Consider the following 19242-nt stretch of genomic DNA (forward strand, 5'->3'; position numbering starts at 1 on the left):
ATATTAATTTCATTAATACTAATCAGCATAAACACTCAACCATCTTTACAACCCACTACCCAACTTTTCTTTTGTTCCTACATTCTCACTTCTCTCCTCTCTCTACCTCCCACCTTCTTTTCTACTTCCCTCTACCTTCTCCAGCCCTGACTACTTCAGCACCTTCTGCATAACATTTGGGACACAATTGTTCATCCCTTCTACAAATAAAAATTATACGCATTTCAAAAATTTTTTTGAAGAAAGGTAGTGCGAAAATCAATTTTGGTATCAAATCGTGTGCTAATCCTGAGTTGAGATTTATAATAAATCTAACTTGCACACCCCTTTAAGTTTTAAAAGGTACAAATTATAATTAAAGCACATAATGCCCCTCCGTTTCACGGGGATCTTTTGGAAACAGATTCATCATACAATCACAGTTAGCGAGATGCAATCTTGAAAAGACTCATGAGGTACGCACACAACACAGGTCTACAGAACCACCTCTATGATAACAAAAAGAGGTCATATGCTTAAATGACCCAGGTACTCCTGCTCTTGCTCTGAGGGTTGGTATGCTATGCAATATTTGCAATTTGTAATTTTCCTGAGTGTTCTCTGGCCCCATTTTCTGTGTTTAACACACACACCCTGCAAGGGGGACGATTTACTGCCTTCTCACCCATAACCCGGGACACTCTGACCACCTAGTATTATTTCTCACTCAGTCACCTTTCTCCGCGTCCTGTTAGTGGCCTAGACGGACTCGCGTCGCTAGAAACCGCACTTCAAGGACCACACCTCGCTTCGTCAGTGGCTCTGAGCCCCTAATAATAATAATAAATTTTATTTATATCCCACCCTCCCCAGCCGAAGCCGGGATCAGGGCGGCTAACAACAATAAAACAGTACAAAAGTACAACACAACACAGCACTCTAAAATCATTCATTATAAAATTAATTCAAATCAAGCCACTGGCAACCATTGGGCCAGAGCGCTGCAAAGATTGCTGAGGGAGGGAGTCAGGCTGTGCCCTGGCCAAAGGCCTGGTGGAACAGCTCTGTCTTGCAGGCCCTGCGGAAAGATGTCAAGTCCCGCAGGGCCCTAGTCTCTTGTGACAGAGTGTTCCACCAGATCGGAGCCACAGCCGAAAAAGCCCTGGCTCTAGTTGAGGCCAGCCTAACCTCTCTGTGGCCTGGGACCTTCAAGATGTTTTTATTTGAAGACCGTAAGTTTCTCTGTGGGACATACCAGGAGAGGCGGTCCCATAGGTACGAGGGTCCTAGGCCGTATAGGGCTTTAAAGGTTAAAACCAGCACCTTAAACCTGATCCTGTACTCCACCGGGAGCCAGTGCAGCTGGTATAGCACCGGGGGAATGTGATCTCGCAGCAAAGACCCTGTAAGGTGTCTCACTGCAGCATTCTGCACCCGCTGGAGTTTCTGGGTCAGTCTCAAGGGCAGCCCCACGTAGAGCAAGTTACAATAATCCAGTCTGGAGGTGACCGTCGCGTGGATCACAGTGGCTAGGTCAGGGCGAGAGAGGTAAGGAGCCAACTGCTTAGCTTGGCGGAGATGAAAAAATGCTGCCTTTGTTATAGCTGAAATCTGACCTCCATGGAAAGGGAGGTGTCATAGATTACACCTAAACTCTTAACGGATGGTGCTGGCACTAATTGCACCCCTGCAAGAGATGGGAGTTGCCCCCCCAATCCCATATCGTCCCGTCCCAGCCACAGGACCTCTGTCTTCGAAGGATTTAGCTTCAACCAGCTCCCACGTAACTATCCAGCCACAGCTTCCAAACATCTGGTCAGTGTGTCTGGGGCCAAGTCAGGATGGCCATCCATCAACAGATAGAGTTGGGTGTCATCAGCATACTGATGGCAACCCAGCCCCAAACTCCGGACAAGCTGGGCGAGGGGGCGCATAGAGATGTTGAAAAGCATCGGGGAGAGTATTGCACCCTGAGGCACTCCACACACCAAGGAGTGGCGTAATGACAATCCCCCCCCCAAGCGCCACCCTCTGTCCCCGGCCAGAGAGAAACGAGCGCAGCCATTGAAGGACTGTGCCCTGGATCCCCACGTCGGCAAGGCAGTGGTCCAGGAGTTCGTGATCAACCATGTCGAAAGCTGCTGACAGATCTAGAAGAATCAGCAGCCCCGACCCGCCTCGATCCAGCTGTCTACGAAGATCATCTGTTAGGGCAACCAGAGCCGTCTCGGTCCCATGACCAGCGCGAAAACTGGACTGGAATGGACCCAGAGCCGATGTTTCATCCAGAAACCTGCCAAGCTGTTCAGCAACCGCTCTCTCAATCACCTTACCCAGGAATGGAAGATTCGAAACCGGGCGGTAAAAGAGCGGGCGCACCACTGCCTCCTTCAGTTCCCCTGGGAATGTCCCCGTGCCAAGGGACAAATTGATGATATCCCCCAGGAGGGCCCGCACCTCGTCTGGACACACTCTAATCAGCCAAGACGGGCACGGGTCGAGAGGACAGGTGGTGGGCTTTCCAGCTCGGAGGAGTCTGTCCACATCGGCTGGGGATATCCGGTCGAAATGGTCCAATACTCCAATACTGGACCTGAGGACAGTCGAGGGGCCTCCAGTTGGCGGAGCAACAGGACCTTCTCCTCAAAAAAGCCTCAAAAAGGCCTCAAAAAAGCTCGCAAATCAGGAGTGCTCTGATGGTGTTTCCTGCTTGGCAGGGGGTTGGACTCGATGGCCCTTGTGGTCTCTTCCAACTCTATGATTCTATGAAATGCCTCACAGCTGTGTGTCAAATTGTTGTTTAAATTTGACTGTCCCTCAAGGGACATTAAAGACCTAAGTATGCTAAATAATTGCGCCAGGCGAAAGCTAGCGGATGCAATGGAGGCCAAGAAGACAGACTTCTTAGCGGCCTTCACTGCCTTCTCATAGGTTTTCATAAAAGCCCTATAAGATGTTCTTGAGGCTCCGTCACGGGCACCCCGCCATATTCGCTCTAGCTGTCTGAGGTCCTGCTTCATTTTCCGGAGCTCCTCGGTAAACCAGGGAGCCCGGTTTCTGCGGGGTCGCAGAGGGCACTTAGGTGCGATCTCATCGATGGCTGCCAGGAGCTGGATATTCCAGCCCTCAACAAGCTCAGTCAATGAGTCGCCAGGGGGAGCAAGGTCCCGCAAGGCTTGACGGAATCTATCAGGGTCCAACAGCCTCTGCAGGCGAGCCCAAATTGGCTAACCACCTAAACAGGGTGGGGGTGGAAAGTCAATCCTGGCTTTCAGAGTGTAGTGATCAAACCATGGCACCTTCATCGAAGGAGACATGATCACATCTATACCTACGCCAAAGATCAAATCAAGCGTGTGGCCTGCTTGATGTGTGGGGCCTGAAACAAACTGGGAGAGCCCTAGTGTCACCATGGAAGATACCAGGTCCAGAGCCTGTGAGGAGGGAGTGGCATCAGCATGGATGTTGAAGTCCCCCAATACCAATAGGTTAGGGAACTCCAAGGCCCAGCCGGCCACCGCCTCCAGTAGGCCTGACAGGGTGGCTGCTGGTGTGCTAGGTGGCCGGTACACCAGCCAGACAGCCAAGCTCTCCTCGGAGCCCCACACTAGGCCAACACATTCAATGCCGGGGATCGATGGCGATGGTAGAGCCCTGAAAGGACAATCTTCCCGGATTAATAATGCCACTCCTCCCCCCCCCGGCCCACAGTCTGCGACTGGTGGAGGACGGAGAAACTCGGGGGCGCCATCTCTCGTAAGGTAACTGTTTCCCCTTCGCGCACCCAGGTCTCCATCACACAAGCCAGGTCGACCCCCTGCGAGGTAAAGAAATCTCGCAGGATGGCGGTTTTGTTGCCTATAGACCTGGCATTGCACAGCACCAGTGACGGTGGTGAGTATTCCTTGCTTACCCTGCCCTCGTCCCTCGGGATGAGGCGCAGATTGGAAGGGGTACGAGCATATCCATATCTTGATCCCCTTCGCCTATAACATCTGCCCCCACCGCCATACCTCCCTCGCCCCTCCACGGTAGCAATCCCAAGCCTCATATTAGCCTCCATTGATGGCAATTAATGTTATTCTTTCGCAGCCTAAAACAATAAAACCTTAAAACAATAAAAACAAAAAACAAAAACAACCCAGAAAACAATAAAACAATACAAATAAAAACTGCAAAAATTACAAATCCATCAAAATCAAACAAATTCCCAAGCCCACCCAAACATCCATCCCACCCCTATATATAAAAAATCTAAAGGGAAAGGAAAATTTTAAAACGTTTTAAAAAGAACTCTGCACCCCTCCGGGTTATCCTGGGCAGTAGCAGCAGCAGTGGCAACAACCGTCTTTGTGAGGCCCCACCCTGGGCCAGATAGTAAGTGGCAGGAGCAGTCCTTGTGAGGCCTGTCAGGCCCCGCCCTGGGCCAGGTGGTGAGTAGCAAGAGCAGGGCCCTCAGGCACTCACACAGGGGAGTCCTCCTGGGCAGCAGAGCAGTCCTTTTGAGGCTTCAGGCCCCGCCCCAGGCCAGATGGTAAGTGGCAAGAGCAGGGCCCTCGGGCACTCACACAGGAGAGTCCTCCTGGGCAGCAGAGCAGTCCTTTTGAGGCTTCAGGCCCCACCCCAGGCCAGATGGTAAGTGGCAAGAGCAGGGTCCTCCAGCACTCACACAGGGAGCAGGGCCTAACGTCTCATCCACTCAAAACATTCGCTGGAGTGTCCCCATACACACACAAATACACATACATAGAAACCACATGCACCTCCCCCATCCCCAAAATTCCCTTTTACCAAAATCCTTTTACCAAACTGGTGGCACTCTACTGCTCCTACTGTGTGGGGCTGATCAGACCCCTGACTCCCACAAAACAAACTGTGGAGCTTACCTTTCCCCTGAGTACCCGTCCCATGCGGCCGTTGTCTCTTTCTCCTGTCTCTGCAGCGTCTCCACTCAGGGACGGGGTGGGGGCTCCCCCTAGAAATGGTAGGGTGCGCGTTTGGAGCCACAAATGCCGAACCGAGCTGTTCGCTTTGCAGTGACGCCTCAGTCCTTCGTCCCTCGTCCTCAGGGAACGCATTTCCCGGCCAACGCACCAAGTAATGTAGCTGTATTAGACTTTACCGATTGGTGGGCTCTGCGTTGCTTCCGGACGGGAGGAAGGAAGTCAAATGACACCGAGGGTTGGTTCAGAGAAAGAGTTCTTTATTTCTGCTCTCCGGAGCAGCAGAAAGGCACTTGCGTGGTCAGTCCACAGCAAGTCCAAAGAAAGCCACTTCCGGGCTGAAGAGGAGGTGGGGTTGCGGGCCCACCCCTCCCACACTCGCGGGGGCTGGCTCTTAGCCCCTGCAAGAGCGAGGGAATGCCCGGGCGTGTCTACGACCCGGCCTGCCAATCGGCGGGCTGGGGAGGCGTGGCCTAGCCCATTTAAGGCCGGCGCGCCCGGGGACCGCCCTCTTTGCCCCATTCCAGCTCCCTGGTTTTGCTTCGCTCCAGATCGTAGCGCATTTCGCCTGCCTCTTTCTGCCGACCAGCTGCTTGAGCTGAAATCACTACGGGACTTAGGTCTCAGAAGAGCTGAAATCACTGACCGCTTCTGGCTGGATTGTCGGCAGTAAGGGCAAGTGCGCGCGCTCGGTAGAGTGCCGGAGGTCGTGCATCGGTTGCGGAGGATTACCTTCCGACCCTTCCCGGACATTTAAGAGAGGAAAAGTCGCCTAAGGTCGGGCGCTGCGGAGCGGAAAGAATATTCTTAACTATGCTTGGAGATCAGTGTCCCTACTTCCTCCCCAGACCGTGCTCTGAGAGCGGTATCCCTACTTCTTCCCCGAGGGACCGGGGGCCGGTAACGTATCTGGGGGCTGCAGACGTTTGGTAAGGATTTCTATTGTTGTGCCTGGTTGTGGGGTGGGTTTCCCTATCTGTTCAATTCCTTTTGGCCGAGGGTTCTGCTGATTGCTGTAAAAAGCGTGCGCGACCTCACCCCCCCCACTCACCACTCAGGTGGGGAGAGCCTGTAGAGGCGTTTGGAGCTTTGTGGTTACTTTCTTTAGGCTTTCCCCTTTTCTGGTTTGTGCATCCTGCTTGAGCTGTCCTGTTCAGTTCGGTCACGTCTCCCTGTTTCCGCGGCAACCGTATCATCGGGGGGTGTGTGTCACGTGGCGAAGCTTCGGTGGCCATCTTAACTGAGGTGCGCTCTGCTGGTTAACACTCGGCGCCATTCTTGTTGTGGGAGCACGTGGGGAAGCGCGGGCGGACATTTTCGATAAGGGTGTGTGGCTGGTAAGCGTCCGGCGCCATTTTCTATAGCCCACGTGGGGGAAGCTCGGGCCGCCATCTTGAGTAAGGTATGGGTGGCTGGCAAATATTTAGCTCAAAATTGACAGTTTAGAAGGGGTTCTGCTTTGGCGCTTGCTGGGCGGGGGAGGAAAATCGCCATTAATTTTTTTTAATAATTTTTATTAACAGGCCAATCACATCACATTATCCAAATCACATTAGTTCCAAATTATACAGCCAAATTTTAAATTTTGTTGGGGGTACCCATACATCAAGGTCCGAACGAGCCCAAAACTCAGAACGAGTCCAAACATCACTTATATTACTGCTTTAATTAAACAGTTCTATCCAGTTCAATCCAGATAGTCCTTTATTACTTTCTTCATCTTCTTGTTGTTATCGTATATTCCTTTCTTTGCGATCTCTGATAATTTTCACAAGCAGATTGAAAACAGGCGTCCTCTGTGTGGGTTTTGTACTCTCCAAAGATCATATCGCTCAGGGACAGCCTCTGTTCAACGCTTCCATAAAAAAATTAATCTTCGGTCTGTCCTTTACTTTTCTCAGGCTTGCCAAATAAATCAGGAGGCTCTGTCAGGCCAAGATTGCGTTCCAACATTCCTTCTCTTTCCAATGGTCCTGATTCTCCTCCCCCTGTCCTTCTTTCTCCGGCAAGCCTGTCTTGGTGAGATGTCATTTTTTAACTGCGTCATAAAATTTTTCCTCTTTCTCACCGTTCACCAATCCTCTCTCCTGTTATAATCCATCCCACACAGTTCTTGAATTCCTGCTTGTGATTAGTAAAAACGCAACGATCTTATTTCTATCTGGGGTGAAGGGTTATTAATATCACATCGTGCAAAGAAAAAAAAGTTTTTTCCTCCACCCCCCTTCATTCCAAACATACAGTCTCTTAATGGTGATTCATCAGAAGATTTACTTATCCGTCCGTCACTCCCGGTCACAGAGATCCATTAATTAGCAGTCTTATCTCTCGAACGTTACTTGATGTATGTGCTTCAGCTTCATTCCAATCGTATGTTTCCAATTATAATTCTGAGCTGAAGCTAACCAGCACACACTGATTGGAATCGGCGTCAGGAAGATCTGACTTCATCGAGGGCTCGTGCCAAGTGTTCGGCACCCCCATCTCTCGGATCATGGGGTGCATTGTGAACACCGCTGGCAAGGCAGCCCCCCGTCTCCTGGGGGGGTAGGAAGACTGCATACTTCCCATAGCAGCCCCTTAATTACCTCGTATGGGTCAGAGAGATGTTATTGTCGGCCATCTTCCAACGCGCCACCTGGTGCCCCCCTGAAAAATCGCCAATTTTAATCCCGACTCAGTGGGCTACGTAACCCCCTCCAGTCGAGGTGTCGGGAGTCACGCTAGCTAGGGTACAGTGTTTCGGTGAGGCCCCCTTTTCTGCCCAGTGAGGCGCTGATCGGAAGACAAAAGGTGCATTGCAGGCAGCAGACAGGGTTCCTCGTTCCGCTAGCGGGCTTGGTTTAGAGGAAATATGTGCGGTTTACTTGCTGCTTGATAATTGGGGAAATTTCTCTTCACCAGACCTTTGAAAGCCTTTCTGGGGGGGGGGGGCAAATAGGCTATCCCTGCTAGCCGTGCTGTTTCTACTTGCTCATTGTACAATTCAGCTTAAGGGTTGTTTCTCAGGAGTGATTAATTGAAGTAATAACTTACGCGCCATAGTGGGGGTCTCAAAGAGGCTCGCTTCTTCATAGTTATAAGGGACATACAAAGTAACGTTCGTGGGAGTCAACTGCAGCGTCACTAGGGGGTTTGGCTCTCCCCAGGCAGCGGTTTCGCTACGGGCAATTTATCTCAATTATATCTGAAGGCAATTTATTTGGTCACTGGTGCTTGGCACACTGAACCTCTGAGTCAGTTGTGAGTCGGTAGGCAGCCAAGGCGCACTGCTTAGGCATTGAGGCTGCATTAGTCCTGCTCTAATTCTGCACGATTTTCAGTTTACTGTGGTTAACTCTTCTTCCTTCCTTGTGAGCTTCACTAATAATGCCTCAACAATACTTTGGTACAAAATCTTACCTTTAATTGCTCACCTTTTATACCTTGCTATACCCCTTATACATTTAAATAACTCTTACCTATAATATCTAATATCTGAAATAGACAGGTTCTTTAGCGGCTGGCTGCCAGTGTAGGAAATACTGAACTAGTTCTGCGGTTCTCCTCTATATCCAGTGTCGATATTGCTGTGACACCTACTAGCAGGCACGCCTTGCCTTCCTTCCTCTTTCCTCCATGTTAGGGTGAAATAAAACAAACAAACAAACAAACAAATAAATAATACAAAAAATAAAATTATAATAATAAATAAATAAATGGGGGGACAGTGTGATCAATACTGAACTAGCTGTTGGGTGATTATTTTGAAGGTTTCTTTTCTTGTCTTTTGTAAGTAGGATGGCTTTCGGTGGAGATCAGCAGTCATCTTCCACAGGTAACGGGGGCGCCCAATTGCCAGCCATGCCGTGTGACCCGCAAGCTTTTGCTCAATTTTTCACGGCTTTTGAAACCTTCTATAGGCACTGTAGGCCGAGGGTTGTCGCACTCCCAACTCTGGAAGCATCGCAGGATGTTATACCCGACACCCCTCTTGCCTGCCAGGCGCAAGCTGGCACATCAGCTTCTGCGTCTGACGATGCCCAACTCGAAAGTGCCTCTGCCGAATGCCCCCACAGGCGCTCCCAATCACTGAGTTTGAAACCCACTTCAGGTTCCAGTAAGGGTAAGGCTCAGGCAAAGGTTGCCAATAAGGGTAAGGCGCCAGCAATTCCACTTCACAGGTCCTAGACATCCCTAGTGTTTTTCAGCAGCATTCCCCTCAGCACAGTTCAACTGAAGGTGGCTTGGGTTCCGGCTCAGAGGATGAGCAGCAGGTACCCCAAGCCGCCCCACCGGCAACCAGCGGGAACCCGGCCAACAGTGAGGTGCAAGGGGGCAAAATAAAATCCAAAAAGAAGCACACTTCGGCAAAGAAGAAGTAAGCAGTCTGATACAGAAGACGACTCAGGTACGTCCTCCTCCGATTCTGATAGTGATGGTCCTCTGGAGGGGTACTGGGGTTATGGCGAGGATAGTCATGGGCTTCCTTTATGGGCGCATGAAAGAAGAGCCAGTTCACACCGTAAGACCTTTAATGGAACATTGGAATGGAAGGAGGGGGCATTGGTGGAAGATGTTAAGATTTCCACCAACTTGTCTACGGATTTCATTTTAGGTAACCATTTGTCACAGAGAAAAAGGAATAAGATTCTCAATGGCGACTACGTAAATATATTTACCCTCCTACCTCCTACCAAATTAATGGGGAAAGGGGAAAGGGGAAAAGAGGCGCTCCTTTGGTAAGCGTAAATACAGGACGCCGAGGGCCGAGCGCACCTTTGACAACTGGTTAGACGGGTTCCAGGTTTTTATGGGAGTAGTCTGCGTGGCTTATCCTAAACGGGCCATGGATTTGGTTGTTTATCTGGAGACTTCCGGGGAGGTGCCTCCGGCAATGGCGGAATTCCTCTGATCGGGAGGAATTTGCCCCATGGGAATCTGGCTCTGGCCGCCATGGCGAAGGTGGAGACCCGCAAAAAATCACAGGCGGGAGAAGCCTGTGAGTGTGGGTTTTGGCGGACACCTTTTGTGCCTCCCCTACTCGCGGGGAAACCCGGTTTCGGGGGTCTGGAGCGACGTGGGGTGAGCGGCGCGGTGCTTCGAATCGTCTGCTTCTTCCATGGAGCGAAGCCGCATCGCTGTTGTCAGAGAGCGCTGACCTTTTCCTGTGGACAATTTGACTTTAAAGTAATTACCCGTGAGTAGAGCTGAAGCGGCAGAATTGGAATTTTAAACGTTTAATTTGGTATCGTAACGGGGAGGTTCAATACAGGAAGTCCGCCTTCCCCTTTTGTAAATAGACTGAGGCAATGAGGCTGCAAGCTGGAGTCTTGGAAAGCCTTTTGTAAAAGACTAAATTTCCATCGGCAAAGAACATTAAACCCCCCCTTGGAGGCAGGAGAAGAGGGGGGGAAGTTGTGGACTGAGTATGCCTGTGGGAGAGAGCGAAGAGAGTTAAAATACCGTGGCTCTGACCCTGGAAACGGGCTGCTAGCAGGACTGACGTCTTTTGGAATGTTCATTGACAGCGTTTAGAACGTTCATTGACAGCTAGCTAAATAAGAGAAATACATTGTTTCTACTGTCTCCGGCTGCTTTTAAAAAGGAGTAAAAGTAACTGAAAATTGAAACTAACTTTGGATTGTTTGAATTGTGTTTAAAAGAGGACATTATTGACTATTATAAATAGAAACTGTTTCCCCCTAGTGGAAGCCTTTGAAACTGGTTGCTTTACAAGAGCTGGGCTAGGGGAATTTCCGGCTGCAAGATAAAAAACTGTGAGACTCTGGGACTGACCTTGAATCTTTTAAGTGCTATGGCAAATGGAAAGGGAAAAACAGACCAGTCAACTGCTGACAAAACATTAGGGTCTGGGAGGACTTGGCAACAACCCAGGAGAGGTTCAACATCAGGCCCCCCTGCTTCTTCTGCTGCTGCCTTTGCACCAGTACACTCAAAACCAAGAGGAATGTCGACAGAAGAGGCCTTAGTGGCTGCATTATATAAGATAAATGATTCACTGGAACAGCTTAACAAGAAAATAGATGCGATAAATGTGAAAGTGGATGTTCCAACTACTAAAATCGACTTAAATACAGAAAGTATAAATAATACCAATACAGAAACCACCCAGAAATTGATACAGGAATCTACTTTGATACGTCAAACTGCGGAGGAAGCCAGGGAGAAAGCCGTTGCTGCTGAATGTAAAGTAACACAACTGGAGAGAGAGAGAGTCCCAGCCCTACAAAGGCAATTTGATGAACATAAGTTGACGCTTGCTATGATTGAACCTAAAGAAAAACAGACGAATCTGAGGATTAGAGTTCACCTTTGGTGGACATGCCCAAGGATTAAGACACTCTGGGAGATGATATATAACAAAATGAAAAAGGTATTTAAATATACCCTTTTGAAGAAACCAGAGGCCTTTCTCCTGGGCATGGTCGGCCAATTGGTGTTAAAGAAGGATAGAACTTTTTTTACGTATGCAACAACAGCAGCAAGAATACTCATCGCGAAGTATTGGAAGACACAAGATTTACCCACCCGGGAAGAGTGGCAGATGAAGTTAATGGACTATATGGAACTGGCGGAAATGACTGGCAGAAATCCGAGACCAGGGAGAAGAGTCGGTGGAAGAAGACTGGAAAAAGTTTAAAGACTATTTATAGAAATACTGTAAAATTAATGAATGTTAGAAGAATGTTGGAATGAAGTTATATGGCTTTAGTAGAAATGTTATAAGGAATTAAGTATAAATAGATTAATAGAATATTAAAGGAAAAAATAAGGTTAGAATGTGTTAAGATAATTATAGGATAGAAAACAGAGGAAGATGGAAAGGAATTGCTGAAACAATTAACAGAAGTGGAATACAAAAAGGGAGGTGTGAGGAGGTCGTCGAAATAAGTGAATGAAAGATAAGATACTGAAATTGTTTGATGTGTTTTAAATTGTTTTTGTTTTTGTTTTGTTTTGTCAGTTTAATGTGTTAGTGTTATGTAGTGTTTGTGTATTGTATTGTTCTTTTTTATTGTTCTTTTTTGTGTAGTGTTTAAATTGTTGAAAAAGTAATAAATATTATTTTTTTTAAAAAAAAGATCTGGTTGCTTATCTGGCTTACATGAGGCGGGCTCATACGCTGGCTGGTGAGACTGCTGCATTAACATATGATGAGAATTTTCGTAGAAATGCTTCTCTACTACCCTCTACCCGTTGGGACCTAAGGGACCCAAATTACTGGGGCGAGGACATTGGCCCGTACATAGAAAAGAAGCACCATGATGCAGTGAAGTCGGGTAAGGCAGAAGCAAAACAGCGCCGCCAGTGCTGGGAGTACAACAGGGGTGTCTGTTCCCAGCCTACCTGTAAGTATCTCCATGAATGTGAGCGGTGCCTGGGCAACCACCCTGCCTCTGCATGCTTTAAAAACAGGCAGCAGCCCTTTCGGGGGGGGGCAGGGGGTACTTCAACAACAATGCCAGGGGTGCCCCCGGATCCGCTCACCAAGGAGCCAGTAACCGCCAGTAACATGTCCCTCGGACTTGCCTTCTCCCCCATCCGCCTCCAGCCCCTCAAAACCCTACTAGACCAATACCCAGATAAAAAAGCTGCAAAATACCTTTGGGATGGGTTCTCCTTGGGGTTTAGAATCCCGGTGGCATTTCCCCCCAACACCGGGGACCCCCAAAATCAAAAATCCATTAGGGAACGGCCTGAGATAGTTAGAAAAAATATACAGAAAGAAATTAATGCAGTTAGGGTCGCAGGTCCCTTTTCCGAGCCCCCCCTGGAAGGGCTCCACCTATCCCCCCTGGGCATCATACCAAAAAAGGCTCCGGGGGAATTTTGCATGATCCACAACCTAAGGGGAGGCTTTACCTGGACGACTTTATTTTGGTCGCAGATAATAGACAACGGTGCTCTGCCCTCTTGGAGGCATTCACTACCCTAGCGGGGGAGCTCGGAGTACCACTGGCTGCCGACAAAACGGAGGGTCCTGCCACGTCTCTAGTCTATCTGGGCATTGAGTTGGACACCGTTGCCCAAACTTCTAGGCTGCCCAAGGAAAAACTGGTCGCCCTTAAGGCATTGATACAGCAGCTCCTGCCCCTAAAGAAGGTTACCCTTAGGCAAATTCAATCATTGTTGGGTCACCTAAATTTCGCTTGTAGGGTGGTGACGCCGGGACGGCCCTTTTGTGGCCGCCTGGCCAGATTGTCAGTGGGTCTTAGGGCACCCCAGCATAGGGTGCGCCTCTCCAAAGAAGTTAAGTCTGATCTGGAAGTCTGGCTACGATTCCTCGACAGGTATAACGGCATATCCTTATGGCAAGATACCATGGCACTCAATGCTGACTTGCAAGTCCAATCAGACGCGGCAGGTTCTCTGGGATTTGGGGTTTATTTCAGGGGACAGTGGTGCGCTCAAAGGGGGCATGCAGACTTGCTGGGCAAGCCCATTACTCGGGACCTTACATTCTTGGAATTTTTCCCTATTGTAGTGGCCGTACATTTATGGGCAGGAGACTTCCGCAATCATAAGGTTTGTTTCAACACAGATAATCAGGCAGTAGTAGCGGTTCTTTCTAGACAGTCTGCGCGTTCCAACAGGGTGGGAAACTTGTTACGGTCCTTCGTCCTCTTGTGCCTTGAGCAGAATATATATTTTTCAGCCAAATTCGTACCTGGTGTTAATAATGACATCACGGATGCTCTGTCTCGTTTTCAGATGGAGCGCTTCCGCTCATTAGCGCCGGACGCTCAACAGTCACCGCTGCCTTTCCCGGAGCATCTCTGGAGCTTTGGGAGCGAGAAGTGATGAAGGGAGTATTGGGTGCAGTTGCCCCTTCCACAATGAGATCCTATAAGAAAGCTTGAGCCGACTTCCTAAAGTTTTGCAACAGTATACCCAACGCAAGGCAGGATTCCATTCCTTCAATGAGGGAGGTCCTCCGCTACTTAGCTCACTTGAAGGAGCTGGGCAGGGCACCAAAGACTCTCAACATTCAGTCCACGGGGATGTCATACTTTTGTAAAGCCTTTTTCGCTACTGATCTGTGCGCTGAATTTGTAGTACATAAAGCTTTAGAGGGCTGGCGCAGGCTCCAGCCTCCTAGCACTGACAAGAGGATGGCCCATAACTTACGACATTCTGACCCAGATACATAAGAGATTAAGAGCAATATGCTGGTCAAAATATGAAGCTCGCCTATTCTCAGCCGCTTACTCCATAGCCTTCTTTGGTGCCCTCTGCATAGGGGAGGTAGTATGCAAGGGTGGGGTGGCCCACTGCCAGAGGGGCATCCTCTTAAGTGACCTGACCCTGTCCAGTACCGACCTAATTGTGCAAGTACGTAGCTCTAAGATGGACCAGTGGGGTAAGGGGGCCCTCCTTCGCTTACCAGCGGCACATGGGAGCAGACCATGCCCGGTTAGGGATACGAGGCGTTTCCTCTATCTAATACCCAACAGCCCCGGCCCTTTCTTAATTCACGTGGATGGATCGCTCTTGGCCAGGCACCAGTTTACTCGCATGATGCGCATGGCTTTGGCAGCATGCAGGCTGCCTGCAGCTGAATTTGCAGCTCACTCCTTTCGGATTGGAGCCGCTACCACAGCAGTACACCTCGGACTCTCAACCGAGAGGATAAAGGACTTGGGGCGGTGGAAATCTAATGCGTATAAAGCTTATGTTAGAAAGAATCTATGACTAGCTGCTGGCTTCCTGACCTGGGTTTTTCTGTCCATTTTCTTTCCAGATTACATGAGGGTGCGCATTTGGTTGGTGGGCCACGAATCAAGCCATGAGCACCGGTTTGGGGCAAAACTTGAACTTACCTTCAAAGGTTGAGGTGGCATGGATTGCGCGAAGAGGGATGCGCTGGAACGAATTCAAGCCAGCCGTGATGGCGAAGGCCGCCTCTGAGGGCCCACCTGATGCCTTGGTTATCCAGTTGGGTGAGAACGACCTAGCATACCGCAAAGCTATAGACTTGAGATGGAACATCTTCGATGATTTTGCTGCTTTGATGGCGGTTTATCCAAACATTGCCATCTTGTGGTCCTCGCTGCTTGAAAGGAGGACGTGGAGGGATAGATTGAGCCTAGTTGCAATCAATAGAGCAAGAAAAGTTTTGGAGCGGGCTGTGGCACGTTGAGTGGCAGCTCGGGGGGGGGGGGTCATAGGCCACCCCGGCATCCAGTACAGCAGCGAGGCCCTCTACAAATCTGATGGCGTGCATCTGTCTGATGCTGGAAATGACATTTGGTTGGGGGACATCATAGCAGGGATTAGGAGTTGGTTACAGGTTTGAAGGTATTGGCAGCGAGCTTTGCTCGATTGGCGGTTAGGCATTGGCAGGGGTAATTGTTATGCAAATGAGAGGGGGGAGGAAGCGCCATCACCTTCACCCAATGAGAAAGGGTAGTCCGGTAAAGGACTCTGGGAGGGCGTTGCCTTGTCCGAAACCTAGGGAGGTGAGGGCCTCTGGCACGCCCCGAGCGGTGACACCCGTGGGATCCTAGTTGGCGTGCTTCAACAGGACTCCCACAGCTGGTGGATAACCCTTCCCGGTGTTGGGATATGAGTACAACGCAGCTGCAAACAAGCACCCCCACTGTTATTGCTACAGAGGAGCAGGCTGTAGCTTTGAACGTTGTTCGTTGTTACAATTGTGGCCAGCTTGGGCATATTCAGAGGAACTGTAAAAAGCCATGTCAACAGAAAGGAGCCAAAGGGGGCTCTGCAAAGCCTGAGGCTTCAGGCAAGGGTCGTGCCAAGTCGCAGGCAAGACCAGCAAAGGCTTTGATGTCGCCAAAAGCCACATCATCAGTAGAAAACACGTTTATTATCGATGCTGGAGCAACCGAGCACCTCACGTCACGCCGGGAATTGTTTTCTACGTTTCAGAAGCAATGCTTCACTGTGAAACAAGCCAACGGTCAGGAGATGGAAGCTACCGGAATTGGAACTGTTTATCTGGAGAGTCTGAACTTGACTATAAGTAATGTTTATTATGTTCCGGACTTAAAGTTCAATTTGCTGAGTGTTTCTCAGATGACAAAGAAAGGACTGGTGTTGTCCTATGATAAGCAGAGTTGTAAAATCTTTAAAGACGGAGAACTGTACCTTTCTGCCAGAGAGAAAGATGGACTGTATCTATTGACTTTTGATGAGAATGATTACAAAATGTGCACTGCATGTGAATCTAAAATGCTTTCTCTTGCAGGTGTATCGAAAGAAGCCACGGGAAGAAAGGCAACAAAGATTAACAGTGTTTTTCAGCGAGTGTATGCTGATGTAATTGGTCCTCTAGCACCATCTAGAGGCAATGCAAAATACTATCTTGTGTTTGTTGATCACTATTCTCAATATGTATGGCTATATGTATTGCAATCACCAAAAGAAACCTTAGCAAGGTTTAGAGAGTTTTGTGATAAGGTTAAGACTGTTCATGATGCTAATATTGATTATCTTTTCACAGATGAAAAGCCAATTTTTCTTTCACAGGATTTTCAGGATTTCCTGGAGAAACGAGGGACAGAGCATAAAGTTGCTGTCTCAGAAGCTTCATGGAACAAGAGTGTGTGTGTTAAGGTGAACAAAGAGTTGCAGAATGGCATGAAAGCACAATTGCTGAGTTCACATTTGCCACATGAGTTCTGGGCTGAATCTTTATCGTCTTTTTGTTACACTTGGGTGAGAAAAGTTCCAAAAGGTATGGAAAGTTCTCCTTTTGAGAAGCTCTTCCACGGGAAACCTTCTGCAACACATTTTAAGGTTTTTGGATCTCACGTCCATACAGAAACTCCACAAGGGGTCAGAAATGCCAAAGGCATTTTTGTGGGTTATGAAAAGGGTCTCTACAGAGTAATTTTGTCTGAATCTGGTCAGGTGATTCTCACAAAGTTTCTAGAGAGCACTCTGAGACAGGAGAGAGAGGTTCTCCACACATTTCCCACTGATGACAATGCAGATGAGTATTCTGATACTGAGAGTGACACAGAGAGCTCAGAGAGTTCTGCTGACACAGTCATTGAGAGGGGTTCACACACAATGTCTAGTCCTCCACAGGTTGAGGCTGAACTAGAATTGACTGAACCACTGTTTACTGTTGGGAGTGGTTCTCCAAAAGGTCCAGAGGATGAACCAGTCAGCAAGGAAGATCTGCACCTCATTCGCAGGTCTGAGAGAGTAACAAAGGGCATACCACCCAAGAAGTATTCTCAAGAGTTTGCTAACTCAGCTGTTGCATGTGTTACTATTGTTAACAACTCAAACCAAGTTAAAGGTGTGTCTAAGTCAGAGACAAAGACACAACTGGGAGTTGCAAAGCGTAACACTACCTTCCCTAGCCAAGGCAATGTAGAAGCACTCATTCCTTGGAAAACAGACAACCAGAGAGTTACACTGGTGAAACCAGTGGCGGGTAGTTCCATAGGTGGAACTGAAACAACAGGGGATTGTTACGTGTATAACAACTGTTTGTTTTCTTCTCTGGATCAAGCTTTGTTCGCAGCTAACGTTGAATCATATGGGGGAGTATGTTGGGATATGAGTACAACACAGCTGCAAACAAGCAGCTTGATGTTTACATCACATGATGTGGCTAGTCCTGGGAAAGAATGTACCAGGCAGTTCACAGGGATTTGTTCTGTGTGTAATATGAGACCTTCCTGTTGCGTATGTGAAGGAAGTCTTAGTCAGTTGCTTGGAGGAGACTGAACTGAACAGACATGTTTTTGTACAGATGTAAAGTCAGAAATAAACCGTAGAAATGTAAAAGACTTTCTGACTATCTTCTTTCTCCTGCTGGTATGCAAGGGGAGAAGGGGGTGTGCATCTTCCACGCTGGGGGATGTTGCCTATCAAGACCCCTCTGGACTGCCGAGATGCCAGCCAGAGTAGGTCACCAGAGACAAGCCCCTGGAGCCTGGAGAGGGGCCAGCCTCTCCCGAGGGGGCATGTAATCCAACACCCAGTCTCCATGCCGGGTAGTCGATAGGAGCCAATGCCTAAGGCCAATACCTTCCAATTCCTTTTTTTTTAAATTAAATATTTTTTATCATTAATTCCTGTAATCAATAAAGTTGTGGCCTTTTTATGCCCATTAACCTTAAATAATGTGTCCGGTGTCTTCATTTCACATGGGGGAGGGGACTTGCCACGCAAATGAGAGATTTCATGCAGTATATATATCCTCCAGGCACCCTCTTCCCCCCTTCCCCAGGAATCCAGGCACCTCAGCTTGTACACGCAGGTTGACATCACAGATGTTCCTGCTCCGGTACTCTTAACCATAAAAGGGTTTTCCTTCCTGTACTTCTGACCATAAAAAGATATTCCTGTTCCTATACTCTTATCTTGGAGCAAGAGGTCACCAACTCCAAGAACACACTCTGGCACTGTTCCCGGACTAGGTCTGTGCGTCAGAGTGTGGTAAGATAAGACCCAGACATGTCATCCCTACTCCACTGGAACAGCCAAGGTCATCCATTGCCGTGACTGATAAAGGAGAGAGCTTTGTTTATACAGCTGTGTTCTTGTTATGCATTTTGCTCAACAGCTCAAGTTAATGCATTTTAGAAATGTTCCCTTGGAGAAAGAAGAAAAGGGGGGTTTTGGGTCCCTTTCAAACTGACTACACAGAAACCCATTCCTTCAGTATGACAGAGGACGAGATGGTTGGACAGTGTTCTCAAAGCTACCAACATGAGTTTGACCAAACTGCGGGAGGCAGTGGAAGACAGGAGTGCCTGGCGTGCTCTGGTCCATGGGGTCACGAAGAGTCGGAAACCACTAAACAACAGCAGCAAAATGTAAAGTAACCCCTTCATGGATCACTGCTTTGTTGTGGCGAAGGGGCTTGAATAACTCCAATAAGCTATGAGTTATGGCATGCAGGGCCACCCAAGACGGACAGGTCATAGACTAAATGTGATCCACCTGGAGAAGGAACTGGCAAACCACTCCAGTATTTTGCCAAGAAAACTCCATGGACATAAAAAAAGGAGAAGCTTTGAGAAGAAAAGTGAGAGTTTCCAAGGCATGCTCTGGTTCATGGGGTCACAAAGGGTTGGACACGACTAAGATGACTAAACAACAATGTAAAGTAGATTGCTTTAAAACAATATTAAAAGAATATTAAATTAACGAAATAATGCCGAGCACTATTTAGGGCAGTGGTGTCCAAACTTTTTTCAAAGAGAGACAGATTTGATTAAGTGAAGGGCCATGAGGGCTGGCCAAAGGGCCAACCAAAGTAAGTTGTTGAGCTTTTTAGGATTGAAGTTTTTTTTTTAAAAAAATTAATTTTATTTTTTACCAACAACCA

General features: G+C 48.4%; 1 protein-coding gene and 1 long non-coding RNA gene across 2 annotated transcripts in view; one reads left to right on the forward strand and one right to left on the reverse strand.

Annotated features, from left to right (window-relative positions):
* LOC309523338 overlaps positions 1–19242 on the reverse strand; it is an 892159-nt gene that overhangs the window by 722580 nt on the left and 150337 nt on the right. The window lies entirely within an intron of this gene.
* LOC309523311 (uncharacterized protein) overlaps positions 1–19242 on the forward strand; it is a 299624-nt gene that overhangs the window by 278414 nt on the left and 1968 nt on the right. The gene's annotated exons all lie outside the window — the stretch shown is intronic.

The sequence above is a fragment of the Podarcis vaucheri genome (assembly GCF_965113315.1).
Source record: "Podarcis vaucheri genome assembly, chromosome: W".
Classification (NCBI taxonomy): Eukaryota; Metazoa; Chordata; class Lepidosauria; order Squamata; family Lacertidae; genus Podarcis; species Podarcis vaucheri.